Below are 19,190 nucleotides of genomic sequence, written 5' to 3' on the forward strand. Positions count from 1 at the left end.
CTTTGCCATTCCTTGGCTTCTGCTGCATTGTTGCAATCTCTGCCTTCATCTTCAGCTGCTCTTCTGTCTGCATGCATTCCTCTCTCTCCACATGACATTATTTTTATAAGGACAACAGTTGTATTGGATTAGGGACCCACCCTACTCCATCATGACCTCATCTTAACTTCAATAATTATATTTACAGAGACCCTATTTCTTTTTTTAAAGACTTTTATTTATTCATGAGAGACAGAGAGAGAGAGAGAGGCAGAGACACAGGCAGAGGGAGAAGCAGACTCCCTGTGGGGACCCTGATGCAGGACTCAATCCCAGGACCCCGGGGTCACAACCTGAGCCAAAGGCAGACGCTCAACCACTGAGCCATCCAGGTGCCCCTACAGGGCCCTATTTCTAAATAAGGTCTCACTCCGGGGTACTGGGGGTTAGGACTCTAACATATGAAGTGGGGTGGGAAGAACACAGTTCAAACCTTAACAACTATTTATACAATATTTCATCTCTATTGTTTTTTATCAGTTCCTTTTCTGTTGTGATCATTTTTCTGTGCCAGGTACATTTTTGTCAGGGAAAGGGACTGGAAGTTGCCTAGGGCATATGTGGGCAGGGTGGAAGGCCTGAGTAGGACATCACACTGCGGAGCAATCAAAGCCATGGGTGAAGGCAAGAAATAGAAAGAGCATATAGAAAGGGCAGGAGAACTATGAGAACATTGACCACCATCATAGTTTGCCTACCTCGCAGATTTTCTGAGTACTTCTCCGAAACAGGTGTTAGAAAAGAAAAGCTGCCAGGACCTCCTCAGCTGCCTGCCCCATACCATCATCCTGCCTGGAAGAGCTGGAGAGAGACAGAAGAGAGGGAATGAGGGGGAGGAAAGTTTGGGAAGGTGAATGTAGAAGATCTGTCAACTAGGAAGCCCTACAATATGGTAAATAAAAAGTCCCACAGAGTCAGAGAAATGTATTTTCAAATTCTAGCTCTGACTCTCATGTTTCTGTAAGATCTTGGGCATTATTACTCAGTCTCTCTAAGTTTCAGTTTCCTCAGCCGAAAGTGGACCTAATAATATAGTACCTATTCACAGAGTTGCCATGAGAATAAAAATGAGGTGATATGAGGAGTGCCTGGGTGGCACTGAAATCTGAAAGTCAAGTCGGAAATAGCCAGAGTGCTGGGGTGTGGGTCAGAGAAGAGGGTCCCAGGTAGAGGGAATCAGCCTGAAGGCAACTAGAGCTGAGTGTCTAAGAGGAACTGAGTGGAACCTGAGTGTGATGGGAGTGTAGTGAGCAAGCGGGACAGGGCACACCTGAGGCTGGAGACCGAGGCAGATACCAAATCTTGTAAGGGAGTCAGGGAATCTCTGTGGATGCCTATCCTGCCAAGGGGCCACACGGCAGAGGCAAAGACAAGGTGAGAGAGGTATGAACACCAGGAAGAAGAGTGACACGGCTGGTGGGTGATAGGAGGATTCAGAGAGAAAGATGAGATCTAAACAGGACCAATGGATTTGATAGCAGAAAAGTCGTCTGAGTTGCCGTGCTGGTCAGAGTGAAAGGTAGATTGCACAGGGTCAAAAAGTAGCACGCGGGGAGGAAGTAAAGGAAGAGGAGGAAGTTAGCATATATTCTTTTCAGAAGCATTATGATGAAGGAGAAGAGAAAATGGGGGCAATTGGTTAAAAGGAGAATTGCTTTGTTTATTTTTCTTTTAGATGGGGGTATTTTTGAGCATTTTTCTAGGCTGTGGAGAGGGATCCAGTGGGTAGACATGGAAGATGAGAAGAGAAGGTGGGACTAAGTGTGCTTTCAGGAGGCCTCATTCCCACAGCTGTTTTGCTGTGCTTAGAAAGTGATAGACTTGGGACTGCTGGGTGGCTCAGACAGTTAAGCATCTGCCTTTGGCTCAGGCCATGATCCCAGGGTCCTGCGATAGAGCCCTGCATTTTTCTTTTTCTCTCAAAGATGCTGCCACTTCCAAATTATCTTTAGGGCATTTCTCCCCAATGTGTTGGGTTCCAAGAAAATCTCCAGACTGGATGTCAGCGTTACAACCTATGTAAAGGAAGAATACAGGGGGTCTGTAAGTAATCTCCTTTTTTCTTCAGTATATTATCCTTCACACAACTATGCTTGGTTCTCCCTTTGTCTTAGCTCCATTCTTTGGTCACTGGCGAACGAGCAGTCCACTTGACAGATGCAAAGGGAAGAGGGGGTCTGGGGACCCCTTTTTTCTTGAACTGACTTTCAACTTGTCGTAGTGTTTTTAACCACAGCCTTATACACAAAATACCAAAGTATCTAGTGCCACAAATTGCTGAGCATGTGGAGAATTCTGAAGTGTAAAGCAAGTGACACTAGCTTTCTCATCTGCTGGCTTAGAATTAATTCACCTCACTTAGATCTCTTGTTTCAGTTGCCAAGCATTCATCTACATTCCGGTTTTTAAAATTATCCTGCTCTTATCCTTTTCATATTCTCTTTGTCCTTATAGGTTTAGCCTTTTAAAAAATCCACTTACTTCAATTCTTGTTTTCTTACATATGCATAAAGAAACTCTGGATACACACATAACAAACTAGTGACAAAGCTTACTAATGGACAGGAAGACGATGGGACCCAGGCCAATGGGAGACATGGATGAGGGAAACCTTTTTGCTCTGTGCCTTTTTACACCTTTTTGGTTTGTGAATATATTATTTCATCAAAACTTAATTTTGGGTTAAGTTCTAGGAGGGAATGGATCACAATGTGTGTGTTTAATCTGTTCTCTTTAACCAGAAGTCTCAAGTGTTGTTTCTCTAAATTAACATGTTCAATGTTGAGACCGTGCAAAGCTTCCCATCCAAAAGCCATTCTAAGCAAGTTCAGAAGCAATAAGAAAAATATAGACAAATGTGACTTTGTGAAAATTAAAGACTTCTGCAAGACCCAAAACAAAATCAAATAAATAATGTCAGATGACCAAATACAAATCAAAAAAAATATTTGCAACAAATATGAAAAAGATACAGTTTTCTTAAAGTCTGGAGTTCTTACAAAAGAATTAAAAACAGATCAAAATCCAATTGAAAACAATTAATGAATGGTTTAATGAATTAACACTAAAACTAGAAACCATTTTTCACCTACCAGAATGACAAAATTATCAAAATTTCATAATACAAATTGATGAAGTGAGGATAAGGAAGACAGGGAAACTAAGACATTTTTAGTAGGATTAAAATTTGGTGAAGTCTCTTTGTATTATGATTTGGTACTATCTGTCCAAAACGTAAAAGTTATACCCTTTGGGGAGCCTAGGTGGCTCAATTGGTTAAGCATCTACTTTGGCTCAGGTCATGGTCCCAGGGCCCTGGGATCGAATGCCAAGTCGGTCTCCCTGCTCAGCAGAGAGTCTGCTTCTCCCTCTGCCTCTGCCTCTGCTCCTGCTCGTGCTTTCCCTATCATTCTCTTTCTCTCAAATAAATAAATAAATAAATAAATAAATAAATAAATAAAATCTTTTTAAAAATTTAAAAATAAAAGTTATACCCTTTAACTCAACAACTTCACTACCAAAAATCTGTCCTATGACTATGTTTGCTCTGGGCATTAAGACATATTGAAGGCAAATTTTAAGGATATTCATTACAGCCTTTTTTTTTTTTTTTTGGTAGCCATAAAAACCATAAGCAATCCAAATGTTTACAGCAGAAGACTGGCTACATTAATTACAGAATCTTCATTCAATGAAATACTAAGCAGCCATTAGAAAGAATAAGGCACCTTTATATTTATGGAATTGCCTCCAACATATATTAGGCTTAGGAGCAGGATAAGGAACTACTCCCAGAGAATGACCCCACTGGTCTGCATGGTGGTCTTTAAAGTATCTTTTCTTGGATACATTGACAGAGAATGTCTCTGGAGGGATATGTAAGAAACTATCAACTATGGCTACCTCTAGAGAAGCAAAGTGGCTCAAGAAGAGGTAAGAAAGGGAAGGAGATGGTGTTGCTATTGTTTCTGTCCTAAATATTGTTTTTCACTTTTTCTTTTTCAACAAAGTGCATGTTTTAGAAAAATAATGGATGCACTGGTTGCAAACAACAGAAACAAACTCTGATTAATTGAAGCAGAAGATGAATTTATTAAGGGGTATTGAATGGTTCACAAGCCTTTCAGAAGGACTGGAAACCCAGGTTTAGAGGCTGGCCAGAAAGGACTTCTAGAGTTATGCTGCAGAACAGTGCATGAAGACACCATGTGAATGCTGCTGGGACAGTGGACACCCCAAGTCTGGATGCCCCTCCCTGCTGCTAGAACCTCCAGCACTGTCGACTACCAACTTCATCTATATTCAGGGCCATTTCAAAGCATGAAGGGACCTCCAAAATCATCTAGTCCAACCTCATTTTCAGGTCAAGAACTATTTTCTGGGGTGGGGCTGGGGAAAACAGGTGGTTAGGGGCTTCACCCTAGGTCACCAAGCCATGAGAGTAATTGAGCTGGTACATCTTTCTCTAAGACCCTTGTTCATTGCACTGTGTTCCTTTCTGCAACTTTAAGAGGAAGGTCGGGGGCAGTGCTCACTTTGAAAACACTCAGATGTTCAGAGCACACTTGATTTCTCAGACAGCAATGCTGGTGCTCCATGCCTGACTTTATGCCCATGAGGTCTGCCTACTTTTGCCTGCTTCATGAATGCCTTATTAACCTCCTTTAACTCTTTTTCTTTTTAAATTTTAATTCCGGTGTAGCTAACCTACAGTGTTTTTTTTTTTTTTAAACTACAGTGTTACATTAGTTTCTGGTGTACGATTTAGTGATTCAACACTTCCATATATTAGTGCTCATCAAGATAGGCACTAGGAGATTATCCAGGAGATCTCTGAATCCCCTTCACCTATTTCACCCACCCAACCCCACCACCCCTCTGGTAACCATCTAATTATTCTCTAGAATTATGAGTTTCATTAATTCATTTGTTTTGTTTTGTTTTAGAAAAAGAGGGGACAGAGGGAGAGAGAGAATCTGAAGCAGACTCCATGCCCAGTGCAGAGCCCAATGCAGAGCTCAATCTCACCACACTGAGATCATGACCTGAGCCGAAACCAAGAGTCAGATGCTTAACCGACTGAGCCACCCAGGCACCCAAGAGAGTCTGTTTTTTGATTGGTCTCTTTTTTCCTCCTTTGTTCATTTGTTTTGTTTCTTAAATTCTATATATGAGTGAAATCATATGGTATTTGTCTTTCTCAGACTGACTTATTATTTCATTTAGCATTATACTCTCTAGCTCCATCCACGTTGTTGCAAATGGCAAGATTTCATTCTTTTTGATGGCTGAGTAATATCCCATTAACTCTTTTTTGGGACTACCAGTCTTACACTTTCTAATTTTCTCATGGCAATTTGTATTCTTTATTTCTTAAACATGGGTTTATTACTTGCTCATATCTTGGCAAAATATTGAACAAGATATAGATGGATAATGAAAGGACCAGAAGAAACAAAGAAAGACAAGTTCATATAGTTGCTAAATTCACTTATTTGGGGAATGGTCATTTAATGCTAGATAATGAGGATCAGATACAAATCAGAACTAGATATATTTCTTGCCCTCTAGAAGCTTACTTTCTAGAACAATTGCTCCAAACTCTTCATCATGCTACTCCATAAAAAAACTCACATTCCCAACAACTGTATATTTATTAAAAATTATACAAGCTCTACTGTACTGATTTTTAAGCATTGGTAAAGCTTAATTTTCTTAGAATCTTAAAGAGTAATAAAAACAAGTGCTCACATATTTTCTTCCCACACCTCAGTGTTTCATCTTTGGCCCCCTTGAGCACAGTTCCGACAGGGGAACCAGATGGATACCCCAAAATACTGTAACACAGGAGAGTGTGAAGAGGGCTCTCATATCAGAGTAAGCAGAATATTCTTAGAGCCTCATGGAAGCCTTGCAAAAAGAAAGGAAAGGTGAGAATATTCAAAGGCTTCTGACTTTGCTTCTGAGTCCAACTTGAGCCAGGGATTAGTTCACACTTCGGTTCCTTGACTGGTGTTTGTACAGTGACTGCTTGATAAAAAGGCTGCACATGAGAGCCTCCATCACCTCTGAAGCATCCATTTCCCAGCACCTCAGGCATGTAAGAGCTTAACAAAAACATGTCATCCCATGATGCCAGGGGCAGACATGCCTGACACATGGCACAGAACCACCTTTGACTATCCACACTATCAACAGAGGAGCAGCAAGTGCCCTGGATATGGAGCCAGGACACTGAGCAGAATCCTGACTCTCTTGAACTAACCAATTGTATGACTACAGTCCCTCAGCTTCTCTGAGCCTCAATTTTCTCATCTATAAAAAGGAATAATAAATGCTTTCTAGGATAGTGGCTCAGTTGGTTAAGTGTCTGCCCTTGGCATATCCCAGGGTCCTGGGATTGAGTCCTCCATTGAGCTTCCTGCTCAGGGGGGAGCCTGCTTCTCCCTCTCCCTCTGCCCTGCCCCACTGGTACTATCTCTTGCTCTCTCTCAAATAAATAAATAAAACCTTTTTTTTAAAAAAAAGACTCCTGGGATATTAACAATTTCTAACATTTGCTGGGATTTTCATTGTGCGTTACATGTATTGTTCCATGAAATCCTCATGACAACACAATGAAGTAGATGCCATTTCCGTTCCCATTTTGCAGGCATGGAAACTAAGCCCATACCTTACCCACTCTGCTTACTGCTAACCTCACAGTGCTGCTCTAGGGGGCAACTAGGTAACACAAACTCTGAGGTGCACACAAGGTACCATTACACATTGTGTAAGATTTAGTCATTGTCCTCAAGTCAAAATTCAAAATACGCTTTTTGAAACAGCCCTGGTCAACAAAGTAGGATTTGGTTGGAAAGAAAAGGTGGAGAAACAGAACTTTAAAGTTAACCCCCCTATGTTGGATCCCTCTACAACAGTGTATGAATCTGGAAAGAGCACCAGGTAAAGAATAAGGAGGCCCATTTTGCCCCACACTTACTCTCTGAATTTGGACACATCATTTAAGCTGAGTTTACTCGTCTCTTAGGGATCCTAGTAAATGAGCTGTACTTCTATTGACTGTTCCCAAACTCCATCCTCAAAACATGCTGCAGTCTGGACTCTCCCTGCTGTCCGAGGAAGGTGCTGGAGCAGGGCTGGCGAACAGGGCAGGGTACTGCTCGGGTCAGCTGGGGTTCACTCAGACAAGGCCATGTGGGGGCCACAGTGACAGTGGACGGGGACTCCCGCCAGAGTTCTGGTGGGCTGGGCCAGTAATTATAAGGAAACATTGCAGAGAAAGTTTTTGTTGTGGTTGTTCCCTCTGTTTATTTTGGGCCATTCGGTCATTTTTTTAAACTGACCCTTCCCAGATGAGATCGTCAGTTTTCAGGGTAAAGTCAGAGCCTTGCAACGGAAGGGGTATTTGAATCCTCTACGGCTCCTTTATTGGAGGGAGGCCAGGGCAGCTGACCCCCCCCCAACCCCCAGCTTCAGGGAAGTGAGGCCAGGGTTGCAAACTTGCTGACAGTGGCCAGGCGGCCTGCAAACCCAAACATCCTCCTCTCCTCTGCCTCAGGGTGGCAACCAGAAGAAAACAAAACCGCTAGCTTTCCAGAGCAGGGAGTCTCCAGCCACTGCCTCCTCCCTGGGCTCAGAGCCACACGGGTACAAGGTTACAGTTACAAGTTGAGAACTGCTGACGTCTCCTTTTTGGTTGTTGCCTAAAAAAAAAAATAAAACAAAAAACAAAAAAACAAAAACCACACGTACACTTTCCTTCATGGCTTAAAGCTTCACATAGTTGATTCAAACCCAAAGGTGCATATTTGCTCTGCTTTGCTTTTCTTGTTTTCTTAAGTTTGAACAGTATGAATGCGGCTGTTTAGGAGTCAGAGAGAAGGAAATTTCATCTGCTTAAAGCTTTTCCTAAACTTTCCAGTTTCTTTTGGCCTCTGAAAACCAAAGAATCGAGTCTTTTATGCCTAAGATTAGAAACATCTGGACTTCACATTTGAGTAAGACTGGGCTGAAGCAGGGCAAAGCCAGGTAAGAATGGCCTGCCTATTTGAATTACGGAATTTAAGCCTGGAAAGCACTAAAAGTTACCAAACTCAACTTCTTCATCATTTAAATAAGGAAACAGGCACAGATAGGTTAGGACTTGCTTAGTGTCACATACCTTGTAAGTATCAGAGGTGAAGCCAGAACCCAGGAGATAACTGGAAGAACCTTCCTCCCATCTGCCACTCTTTCTTTTCATGCATAGGGAGGAACAGAAAACAGAAAGAAAATGTTTATAAGCATTTTTAAGCACCCTATTTAACTATTCCCACTTTTATATGCTCCTATTCAGTTCTCATCCACTGGATATACATTCTTCCTCAGAAGAGAGGGATTTAATGTTCCTAGAGCACCTACTATGTGAGAGGCAGTCACTACATTTTTTGTTGTTGGATTTTCACAACAATACCATGAGGAGGCATTATTATGCCTGTTTCACATAGAATGAAACTAAGAGGTTAAACACACTTGACCAAGGTCACACAACTCAAAAGTGGTAGTCAGGATTTGAATTCAAATCTCTCCAATCTTGCAGCCTCTAGGCTGCATGATGCCATGTTGCATGGCTACTGTGCATGCCACAGTTTACATATTTGTAGTTTCAAAAGTACAACCTCATTTTCATAAGTATTACTTTTGTGAACATATTAGTTCATTCAACAAATATTTATTAAACAGCTTCTCCATGTACAGGTACAATCAAGACTCTGAGGCTATTGCAATGTGGCAGTGAGCAGCATGCATGAATCCCTGCTCTCATGGAGCACAAATTCTTTTTTTTTTTTTTTTTTTTTGAGCACAAATTCTATAGGGAGAATTGACCAAATCAATAAGTCAGGTAAGGTGACCCAAATCAATATGTCAGGTAAGGTGCTAAGTGCAAGGGGCAGAGGTGGAGAATGAAACAAGGAAAGGGAATAGGAAAAGCTGGGAGCCAGGGGTTGGGGAAGACATCAATTTTAAACGTGATGGTCAGAGAAGCAGTCTCATCCGTAACATTTGAGCGGATCTGAAGGTAGTGAGGGAACAAGCCAAATGGATACCTGGGAGAAGAGGGAAGGGCGAGTTCAAAGTCACTGACGCAGCAGAAGGCCTGGTGTGTTCAAAAAGAGTTAGGAAGACTGTACAGCCAGAGTGGAGGGTGCAAGAGGGAAAGTAGTATAAAATGAAGTCAGAGAGTAATGGGGGCCAGAAGAAGTAGGGCCTGGGACCAACAAAAACATCAGCTTTTCTCCTGAATGAGGAGGCAGCCGTGGAAGCTTGTGAGTAGAGCCCTGAACTGTTTTCCCTTTCTAAAGGGTCCCTAGGACTACTGTGCTGACAGTAGACTGGGGGATGGGAGGCAAGGCAAAAGCAGAAAGACGAGTTGAGAGGCCACAGCAATAATTCAGGTGGGAGACGATGTGACCAGGACCCGGGGTAGTAGAGGATACAACGAGGAGTGAGGCAGTTCAGGGTATATGTTGACAGTGGGGCCAATATGAAGCCTACTGTGAGCGTGCTGTGGTGTCCGACAGCATTTATAGTGGAGGTTGAGGCTAACCCAGCCAGCACATAATAGAGGATCCTCTTATTAACATTGCCACTCGCACTCTGCATATCTCCTTCCCTTAGGGTAAACTACAAGAGCCAGATCACTGAGCCAAAGAATGGGATCGTCTTTATTCCTCTTGCTACATATTGTCATCTTCTTTCCTAGGCTCCACCAGCAGGACCTGAAAGATCCTTCATTTTAAATGTTCCGGAATTCCTTTCCTATCCTTAGCACCTCTCACCCTCTCTCCCACTATGATTTTCTTCTTTTTCTCCCTCTCCGCCCTCCCCTTTTGGGGAACTAGTAAAGGGGAAGGGTAACAAAGATAGACAAAGTTGAGTGCTGGCCACAGAGGTAAGAAAAGACAAGGAGGGATTTCTTCATTTTTTTTTCTTCATTTTTTTCCCCCTCAGGGTCTTACAGCCCTGAGAAAGGGCCAGCTGCTTCCTTTAGTTAGATGAGAATCTTCTTCTGTAAGAATCAACAAACTAACAATACTGCTGACCGAGACCCTTTTTTTTTCTTCTGGGGACATCAATGGACTTCACAATTTCAATTATCTTTTCACAATGTCCCCTGGTGCTAGATCAAACTGCCTCCCCTGAACAAACATTCCTCTCACCAGGGTGGGAAGTTCACAAACTTTTTGACTCATTTGCTCCCCTCCCCCATCCGTTTGGGTCCCCTGTCAAAGGATCCCCTTGCTTCCTATAACTCCAAAGTCCTCCTTATCCAATTTCATGCTAAGTATGGAAGAAAATGTTTTCGTGATTTATTAAGGACAGAGGCACTCTTATGGATTCCAGGACCAGTTTGTCAACTGCTGCTGCTCCTAAATTTCATATGGAAATGCAAGAAACTCAGAATAGCCAGACAATCTTGGAAATGAACAAAGTTAGTAGATTCATGTTGAAAGACGACAGCAATCAAGACAGTGTGGTACTGGCACAAAGATAAACATTGGGATCGATAGAACAGATTTAAGAATCTAAAAATGAGCCCTAGCAATTATAGTCAGTTGATTTTTGACAAAGAGACCAAGAAAATTCAATAGGAAAAGACTTACTCTGAAGTTTTCCTCTCAAAGTCTTATAGTTTTGGGGTGCCTTTTCAACAAATGGTGCTGGGACAACTGAATATCCACAAGCAAAAAAACTAATTTGGACCTCTAATAAACATCATACACAAAAATTAACTAAAAATGGATCATAGACCTAGATGTAGCAGCTAAAACTATAAGACTTTAAAAAAAAAAAAGATTATTTATTTATTTATTTGAGAGAGAGACAGAGGTGCAAGAGAGGGGGTGCAAGAGAGAGCACCAGCAGGGGGAGGGACTGACGGAGAGGGAGAAGCAGACTCCCCCTGAGCAAGGAGCCCTATGTGGGCTCCATCCCAGGACCCTGAGATCATGACCTGAGCCAAAGGCAGACACTTAAGCCACTGGGCAGGTACCCCAAAACTATAAGACTTTTAGAGGAAAACTTCAGAGTAAGTCTTTGTGACTTTGGGTTGGGCGGTGATTTCTTAGATAAACACCAACAGCACAAGACATAAAATAAAAGATTGATATGTTGAACTTTATCGAAATTAAAAACTATGGTGTTCAGAGGGCACATACAATGAAGAAAGCTGAGAGGACAGCCCAGGGAATGAGAAAAAATATTTCCAAATCATAAATCTGATAAGGAAATTGTACCTAGGATATTTAAAACTCTTAAATTTAATAATAAATTTAATAATAAAAAGACAATCCAATTTAAAGATGGGTAGTTATAATAGACATTTTTTCCAAAGAAAATATACAAATGGCTAATAATCACACAGAAAATTATTAGGGAAATGCAATTTCACCCGCTAAAATGGCTAAATAAAAAAAGGCAGAAAATAAGTTTTTGGTGAGGATGTGGAGAAATTGAACTCATACACTGCTGATGGGAAAGCAAAATGGTGTAGCCACTTTGGAAAATGGTTTGACAGTCCTTCTAAATGCTAAAAATAGAGTTGCCATATGACCCCACAATTCCAATCCTAGTTATCTACCGAAGAGAAATGAAAACTTATGTCCTCACAAAAACTTGTACGTGAATGTTCATGGCTTTATTCACATAATAAAAAAAGGAAATAACCCAAATGCATGCCAGCCGATGAAAGGATAAACAAAACGTGATATAGCCATATGGTGGAATGCTCTTTGGTAATAAAAAGAAATTAAGTACAGATACATACTACCATATGGTTGAACCTCAAAAACATTTTGTTAGGTGAAAGAAACCAGTCACAAAAGGCCATCTATTTTGTGATCTCATTTATATAACATGTTTAGTGTAGGCAAATCCATAGAAACAGAAAGTAGATTAGTGGCTGCCTAGAATTAGGGAGAGCAAAAGGGTGGGGTGGAAGAGTGGAGATGGTGAGTGCTAACTGGTACAAGTTTCTTTTGAGATAATGAAAATGTTCTAACATTGATTAAGGTGATGGATGCACAACACTATATACTAAAACTCATTGAACTGTATACTTTAGATGTGTGAACTTAACAGTATATACATTTTATCTCAGTACAGCTCTTTGTAAAAAGTGGCTGCTTGTTCTTAGAAAATGACACCACATCGTTCTGTTCAATGCCCTTAACAAATCAGTTCATGTAATGCATGAAGGAACATGCTATGGGATGGCCTACAGTGTTGCCAGTAATAAAAGGTAGAGACAGAAAGGGGCCAGGGGAGGAGGAGGACAGAATAAGGGATGAGGGAGGGATGGTAAGGGATAGGCAGAGATGCACTCAGAAATGAAGACATAAATCGTCTTAAGGTTGGAAAGCCAGGTGGGAAAGGGAGAGGAAATGTGGGAGCGGAATCTGCAGGGTATCTTTACTCTACAGGAATAGAGGTGGCATGGTTCAAAGCAAAACTGCAAAGCAAATAATTAAGGAATAAAGACTTCACTGATTCGCTTGTGTATATCATGCTGTGTAGAGCTGATGGAAATTACTCTGTAAAAGTATGTGCACACTGTAGCCAATTAGAAAACAGGAATCATGGTTGCAGTTGCTAAATGTGTATCAAAGCACAATTATAATGCCATTCTGCAAATAGCCAGAAATGATATAAAGTGTTGAGCCTTTTTACAAAGCTGTGGATTGACATGAGGTAACTTTTAGGAAACTGCTTCTTTTTTTTTTTTTTTTTTAAACGTTTGTTTTTCAGTGTCATGGTCTTTTTATTTTTTTCTTTTTCTTCTCTTTCTTTCTTTTTTTTTTTAATAAAATAATTTTTATTGGTGTTCAATTTACCAACATACAGAATAACACCCAGTGCTCATCCCGTCAAGTGTCCCCCTCAGTGCCCGTCACCCACTCACCCCCACCCCCCGCCCTCCTCCCCTTCCACCACCCCTAGTTCGTTTCCCAGAGTTAGGAGTCTTTACGTTCTGTCTCCCTTTCTGATATTTCCCACACATTTCTTCTCCCTTCCCTTATATTCCCTTTCACTATTATTTATATTCCCCAAATGAATGAGACCATACAATGTTTGTCCTTCTCCGAGTGAGTTACTTCACTCAGCATAATACCCTCCAGTTCCATCCACGTGGAAGCAAATGGTGGGTATTCATCGTTTCTAATGGCTGAGTAATATTCCATTGTATACATAGACCACAGCTTCTTTATCCATTCATCATTCGATGGACACCGAGGCTCCTTCCACAGTTTGGCTATTGTGGACATTCCTGCTAGGAACATCGGGGTGCAGGTGTCCTGGCGTTTCATAGGAAACTGCTTCTTTATCTAAGCATAAATCCATGTTTATAATCTTCTTTTTTAAAGATGTTTATTTATTCATGAGAAACATCCAGAGAAAGAGAGAGAAACAGAGGCATAGGCAGAGGGAGAAACAGGCTCCATGTAGGGAGCCCGATGTGGGACTCGATCCCCAGGACTCCAGCATCACACCCTGAGCTGGAAGGCAGAAGATCAACCGCTGAGCCACCCAGGCATCCTCATGTTTATAATCCTATTTGTACATCTCTTGCATCTCAAGGAGAGTATTTTTAGTTTCTAAAAATGTTTTCCCTACATTTAAACTTTTTAGAGATATGTTGGATCTGAAATGTGTCCATTTTTTAAGTAAGAATTTTAAAATAAGAATACAGGGCAAGTTAGATAATATAATGGCAACTCACTGTATCTAGTAAAACACACATACTCGTGCACACACCACTTCCCAAAAATGCAAGCATGAAAGACACAAGTCACATCACTATTAGCCTGTCCCTGGTCTTTGCTCTATCTACTCAAGAGCCCATCTCCACCTCATAGCCCATCATATAGGGTAGAAAAACCTGAGACAGAACAGCTGTGACCAGGGCTTACTCATCTGTACAAACGCTAGATGATGATAGTTAAAATAATTAGCATGTGTAAAGGGCTTTGTGGTATAAATGCCACCACCATGCATTTGATTTTCATTTAATTTTAATCTCCATAGAAACCTCTCCCTTTTCCCCCCAGATGAAAGAATCAAAGCTTTGGAATGAGGGGAGATCTCTCCTCCAGTATGTCAACATACCTAAACCTCTCTCAGTCTAAAAAAAGAAAAAAAAAAAAAAAGAAAGAAATCCATTCTTTACTTCACAGTGCCCTCCAGCCAACTTATCTTTCTTCGATTTCTACATAAGCTTTTTCAAAAGTAACTCACACGACTGTCTCCCCTTCTTTGCACTCATCTTGTTAATTTTCCTTGTCTAAGTAATGTAATATAGCAAGGCAGGTCACAGGCTGAAAGGTTGCACCTGGGAGTCACTTGGCTCCTAATGTTTGGATCATGCCTTGATTATTAAAAACAACTTGAGGGATTTTTATATGAAAAAAAAATAAAAAAATAAAAACAACTTGAGGGGTTAACAAGAGGAATGTCCTTGACCACTCAAGATCATGGGTAAACTCTGGGCAGGCAGTCCGGTTTGGGAAACTTGTAGAATTCCTCTGAACTTCAAGGAGCTTCCCATTCTCTGGCTATTTCCCCTTCCTTAAGAAAGGAAGGGAGGAAGAAAGGAAAGAAAGTGGGAGGGAGGTAAGGCGGGATAGCTTCAAAACAAAGTCATCTGAGTACAAACTCCATTCCCTTTCTCCTCTATTAGAATCCATTCCAACTCACTGCTGTTGGGGTTGCTAAAACAGAGGTCACATTTCTGCCACTTGTAGATCTGGCCTGGTAAGAGAAGAACTGTTTCCATCCCCTTCTATCAAAGTGCCTATCATTCCTCCATTTAAACTTCATGAATGATCTATATCTTGGAAGATGTTCTGGGATGAAGAGAACACTAAAGTGGAAATACCTGGAGAGGTGAGATTGCAGAAGGCAAGGGGGTTTGCCTGAAGGCATGCTTCACCTGCTCCCCAGCGCACCCCAGAGTCAGTCCTGGTCACTTACAGGATAGGAAAATGTGATGAAAGAAGCCCATGAGTGAGCTCCTGGCCTCCATGCACAGTGAGTTCTCTCTCCCCTCCCAGCTGCACTAACCATACTTCCTGTTCTGTTCTGTGAAGTTTGAGTCTGGCACTCTATGAAGACACAGTGCCCACTTTGAGCTAAGCAAAGCAGCCTTTCCTCCAGACCAAGATGGCTGTCCCTCTTCTCAGTGCTCTGCTTCTCCAGCTGCAAAAGCAGGGCCCAGTTCCCACCTCCCCAGATCCAGAGGTAATGAACCACAGCCAGACTCTGTAATTCCAAGGAGCTCCCAACCTCACCAGTGTTTAGAATCTAAACATAGTTACTACACATTCCCCCACACTTTCAATCCCTTTCCCTATCATTCAGGCTGCTGAAGAATTAGTATCTCCTTTGACAACAAAGAAGACAAGCATGAAAAGGCAGGGTAGGCCACAGGGCAAAATCAGAAAGTAGGTAACCTACCTTTGACGTGCCATCTCTTTCTCCTTCCTGCTCTCTCTACTGAAGCCAGGAAAGAATCTGAAAATAGCCATTTGTACATAAATGTGAACTTCAAGTTCTCAAACTGTATCTCGTAGGGACTTTATTATTGTTTACAAAAAAAAAAGTTTCGGCCCCCAGTAGAAACAGCTTCTTTTGGGGCCGGTAGCCAAAGGACTTGTAGGGAACACGAGGGCCTTCATCTGGGGATCATCCCATGCAGAGAGCTCCTTAGAACCACTCATAGGGCTAGACCAGGTGGAGAGTCCGAGATGAATGGTACACAGTCATTCATTTCAGGGACTTTCCCTCAACCTCTACCTCTCTGGTGGCTTTGCTGTCATCACCAACCTTCTTAGGCCAGCCCTGGGGACATTCACGGGTGACCCAGGAAGGCTGGATTAGGGGAAGTGGAGGACGGGCTGTGCTGATGATTTATTAAACTCTGTGGCTTCTTCACTCCTCCACAAGGCTCCTCATCAGAGGGTGTGGCTTGGGTCATGCTGGGCACTCAGCAGCTTTGTGGTGGGTATCGGTTTGTGCTTCCTCTCCTTTGCTTTCGATTCAGTGCTTTCCTGTTGCAGTCTGAGCACTTCTATTTAACCGCAGCCCCACAGCAGCTACCACTGCATGCAAACTGGGTCCATCGAGGGGCAAGTGTAGGGCAAGCCAGGGGATGGAAGGGCTGAGAGGTGAGAAAGGAGAGTGGTATAAGCCAGCTGGAAATGAAGACAAAATTCCAAAGATAGGATGTCATGATGAATAATCGTCCAGAAAACATTCCAGTAATTTAAAAAATATGTTCCAGCTCATATTCGGCTATGTTAAGAGTCCATGCTGATCTAAATTAATTAGCTCAAATATATTTTCATTTGAACATACCTTCAGAAGTCTTTTGCAAAGAAATAAGAAATAGGGTGAGCTAAGGTTCACTGTGGCTTTAATTCAAGAATTAATTAAAAACTAAGTATTCAAATTCAGTTCTGATTCAGGAGTAAGACAAATGACAATCTGGAGGTAGACTTTAGACCAGACATGTTTGAGGTCCTACGATACAGTGTTTGCTCCATGTGAAGGAACCAGCATTTGTGAAGCCCTAGAAACAAGAGAAAGCAGGATGTGTTTGCAACACACGAATCCAGTATGTGTGAGGTGCAGACAATGGTAGGCAGGTTGCTGATTGCAGAGTGTTTATGAGCCATGCTAAGACATTCGGACTCTAGCCCAAGAATACAGGGAAGCAATGAAATGATTTTAAATGCAGGAGGTGAATTCATCAGAATTGCATTTATTAAAACAAAACAAAACAAAACTTTCTGGTAGCTGGTGGAAAATGACCCAGGGGAGAAAAACTAGAGGCAGGAAACTAGTAAAGACTTGCAAAAGCCCAGAGGTCATTGCTTAGGCCAGGGGAGGAGAAGAATAAGCGGGTGTTTTCAAAGAAAAAGATTTTACTAGACTTGGTTATTGATCGAAAAGAGAGACTGTGCACAGAAGTCAAAGATGAATCCTGGGTTTCTGTCTAGAACAATAGGGTGGATGTTGTGGCATATGTTAGGAAAAGGAAGAGTAGAAGAGGAATAGTCTAGAGAAGTGAGTTGATTAACATGGCTTCAGGAATATCCAACCGGAGCAGTTCTAGAAGACAGTTGTTATATTAGTCTGGAGTTCAGGAGAGATAGATATTTAGAAGTCACTGGCTTAAAAAATTCATAAAGCTGCGGAAGAGAGATTTCTCAGAAAACGTATAGAGGGGGAAGACAGGCTGACATAGGACAGGACCCTGAGGAACATCGACACCTCAGGAGTCTTCTCTCTCTATGAAAGAAGAGCTTTCAAAGGATGCCTAAGATCCATGAGGAAGGTAAGAAAAAAATAATAGTGCATGGAATCCACAGGAAGGTAGTGAGTCTATCAAGGAGGTTAATGGTGTCAGTTTCTGCTCATTGTCAGGTAAGAGGAAGACTGATATACCCACCAAATTTAGTCATGGGGGGCATTACCGTCCTTAAAGAAAGCCCCTTCCATAGTGTGAGAGTCAATGCCAGATTAGTCTGGGTTTACAAGAGTGGAGCAAGCGAAGAATTAGAAACAGCAAGGTGTGCAGACTATTCCCTCTCCCTCAAATGCCCTTCCACACTTTATCTATGTGGTAAAATCTTGCTCATTCCAGGATAGGGCTGAAGTAAAGGGTATTTATAAACAAACAAACAAAAATCCAAGGAAGATGTTCTTTTCCAGAAGCAAACTCAGCCAGGGCTGGAAGTCAGGAAGTGGGTAACTTATTCCATGCTCACCAGACAAGGACTTTCAACCAATAAAGAAGGCCTGTACACTCTCTGGTGCCAGTGTGGGGGTGTTGGTCTACATTAAGCCAAGAATGTGATGCAATTCTTAAGAACAGGAAGAGGTTTAGCTGGGATGGGAGGAGGACTCTGACTTGAGGGTGGTGGTAGAGGGAGTGGAGTGAGAAACAGAGTAGTTTTTTTTTTTTTTTTCCCCAAAAGAGCAGAGCCAGAAAAAGCAGCTGAGAAAAGCAGAAGGGATTGAAAAACTGTACCACTGAAAGCCTTTCTACTCCTCTCTAATTGTAGAAAAGCACATAGAAAAAGGATCAGACTGGGTGATGGGCACTAAGGGGGCACTTAACAGGATGAACACTGGGTGATATGCTATATGTTGGCAAATTGAACTCCAATAAAAAAAATAAAAAGAAAAAATAAAAAAGAAAAAGAAAAAGGATCAGATTCAGAATTGGCTTTTGTACCACCACTTATTAGGGGAGAGAAAATATCCACCCCAGGACTCTCTTGCCACAAGGGGCCTTTGCCTGCACTTTTCTCTTCAAGAAGAGAACAGCAACTCTAATCACAAATGAGAAAATATATCTATAAGATGGGCATAGTGGCTATCAACATACATGAAAACATGTAGGAAGGCACCTTACCATGCTATTTGAGAACAGTTCAGGGGTGCTTGGGTGGTTTGTTGGGTAAGCATCTGACTCTTGGTTTCAGCTCAGGTCACAGTCTCAGGGTTCTGGGATCCAGTCCCGTGTCAGGTTTTGTGCTGAGCGTAGAGCCTGCTTGAGATCCTCTCCCTCTCCTTCTGTCCCCCCCCCCCTTGTGTTTGTTCTCTCTCAAAAAAATTTTTTTTTTGTTTTTAAAAGGAACAGTTTAAATATTAACTGCTGATGCTGTCACAAAGTATAAAAGCACAAAGATATTTTTAAACAAATTTGAATAATGAAAGAACAAGAAATATTAGATACAGATAACATTTGCTCTGAGTGACACAGACACATGTTATGACAGACATATTTAGACACTGTTGGAAATCATTCTTTGGACTTAGCCAGGTCTCTAAAATGGAAAGAATTGGGCCTAGAACAACTTACTTTCCTCTTGTTTAATTGTTTAGAAACTGGTGCTATGTGGGATCTAAAAATCTGGGGTTAACTGGAAAAACACAGCTAGAGGTTTTTAGTCGTGCAAGTCAAATCATTAAAACGAGATTAAAGGGCAGCCCGGGTGGCTTAGCGGTTTAGCACCGCCTTCAGCCCAGGGTGTGATCCTGGAGACCCGGGATCGGGCTCCCTGCATGGAGCCTGCTTCTCCCTCTGCCTGTCTCTGCCTCTC

General features: G+C 41.9%; 1 long non-coding RNA gene across 2 annotated transcripts; it reads right to left on the reverse strand.

The window, feature by feature from the left end:
• Nucleotides 1–6,503: 6,503 nt before the first annotated feature.
• Nucleotides 6,504–19,171, reverse strand: LOC111090694. 2 transcript variants are annotated; one of them, XR_005372679.1, is made up of 3 exons: nucleotides 15,535–19,171; nucleotides 8,204–8,272; nucleotides 6,504–7,745 (listed from the first exon to the last, which is right to left on the reverse strand). It is a non-coding gene; the product is annotated as an uncharacterized LOC111090694 (long non-coding RNA). The 2 variants fall into 2 exon arrangements; XR_005372678.1 differs by having other exon boundaries at nucleotides 8,204–8,276.
• Nucleotides 19,172–19,190: the final 19 nt, after the last annotated feature.

The sequence above is a fragment of the Canis lupus genome, chromosome 17 (assembly GCF_011100685.1).
Source record: "Canis lupus familiaris isolate Mischka breed German Shepherd chromosome 17, alternate assembly UU_Cfam_GSD_1.0, whole genome shotgun sequence".
Classification (NCBI taxonomy): Eukaryota; Metazoa; Chordata; class Mammalia; order Carnivora; family Canidae; genus Canis; species Canis lupus.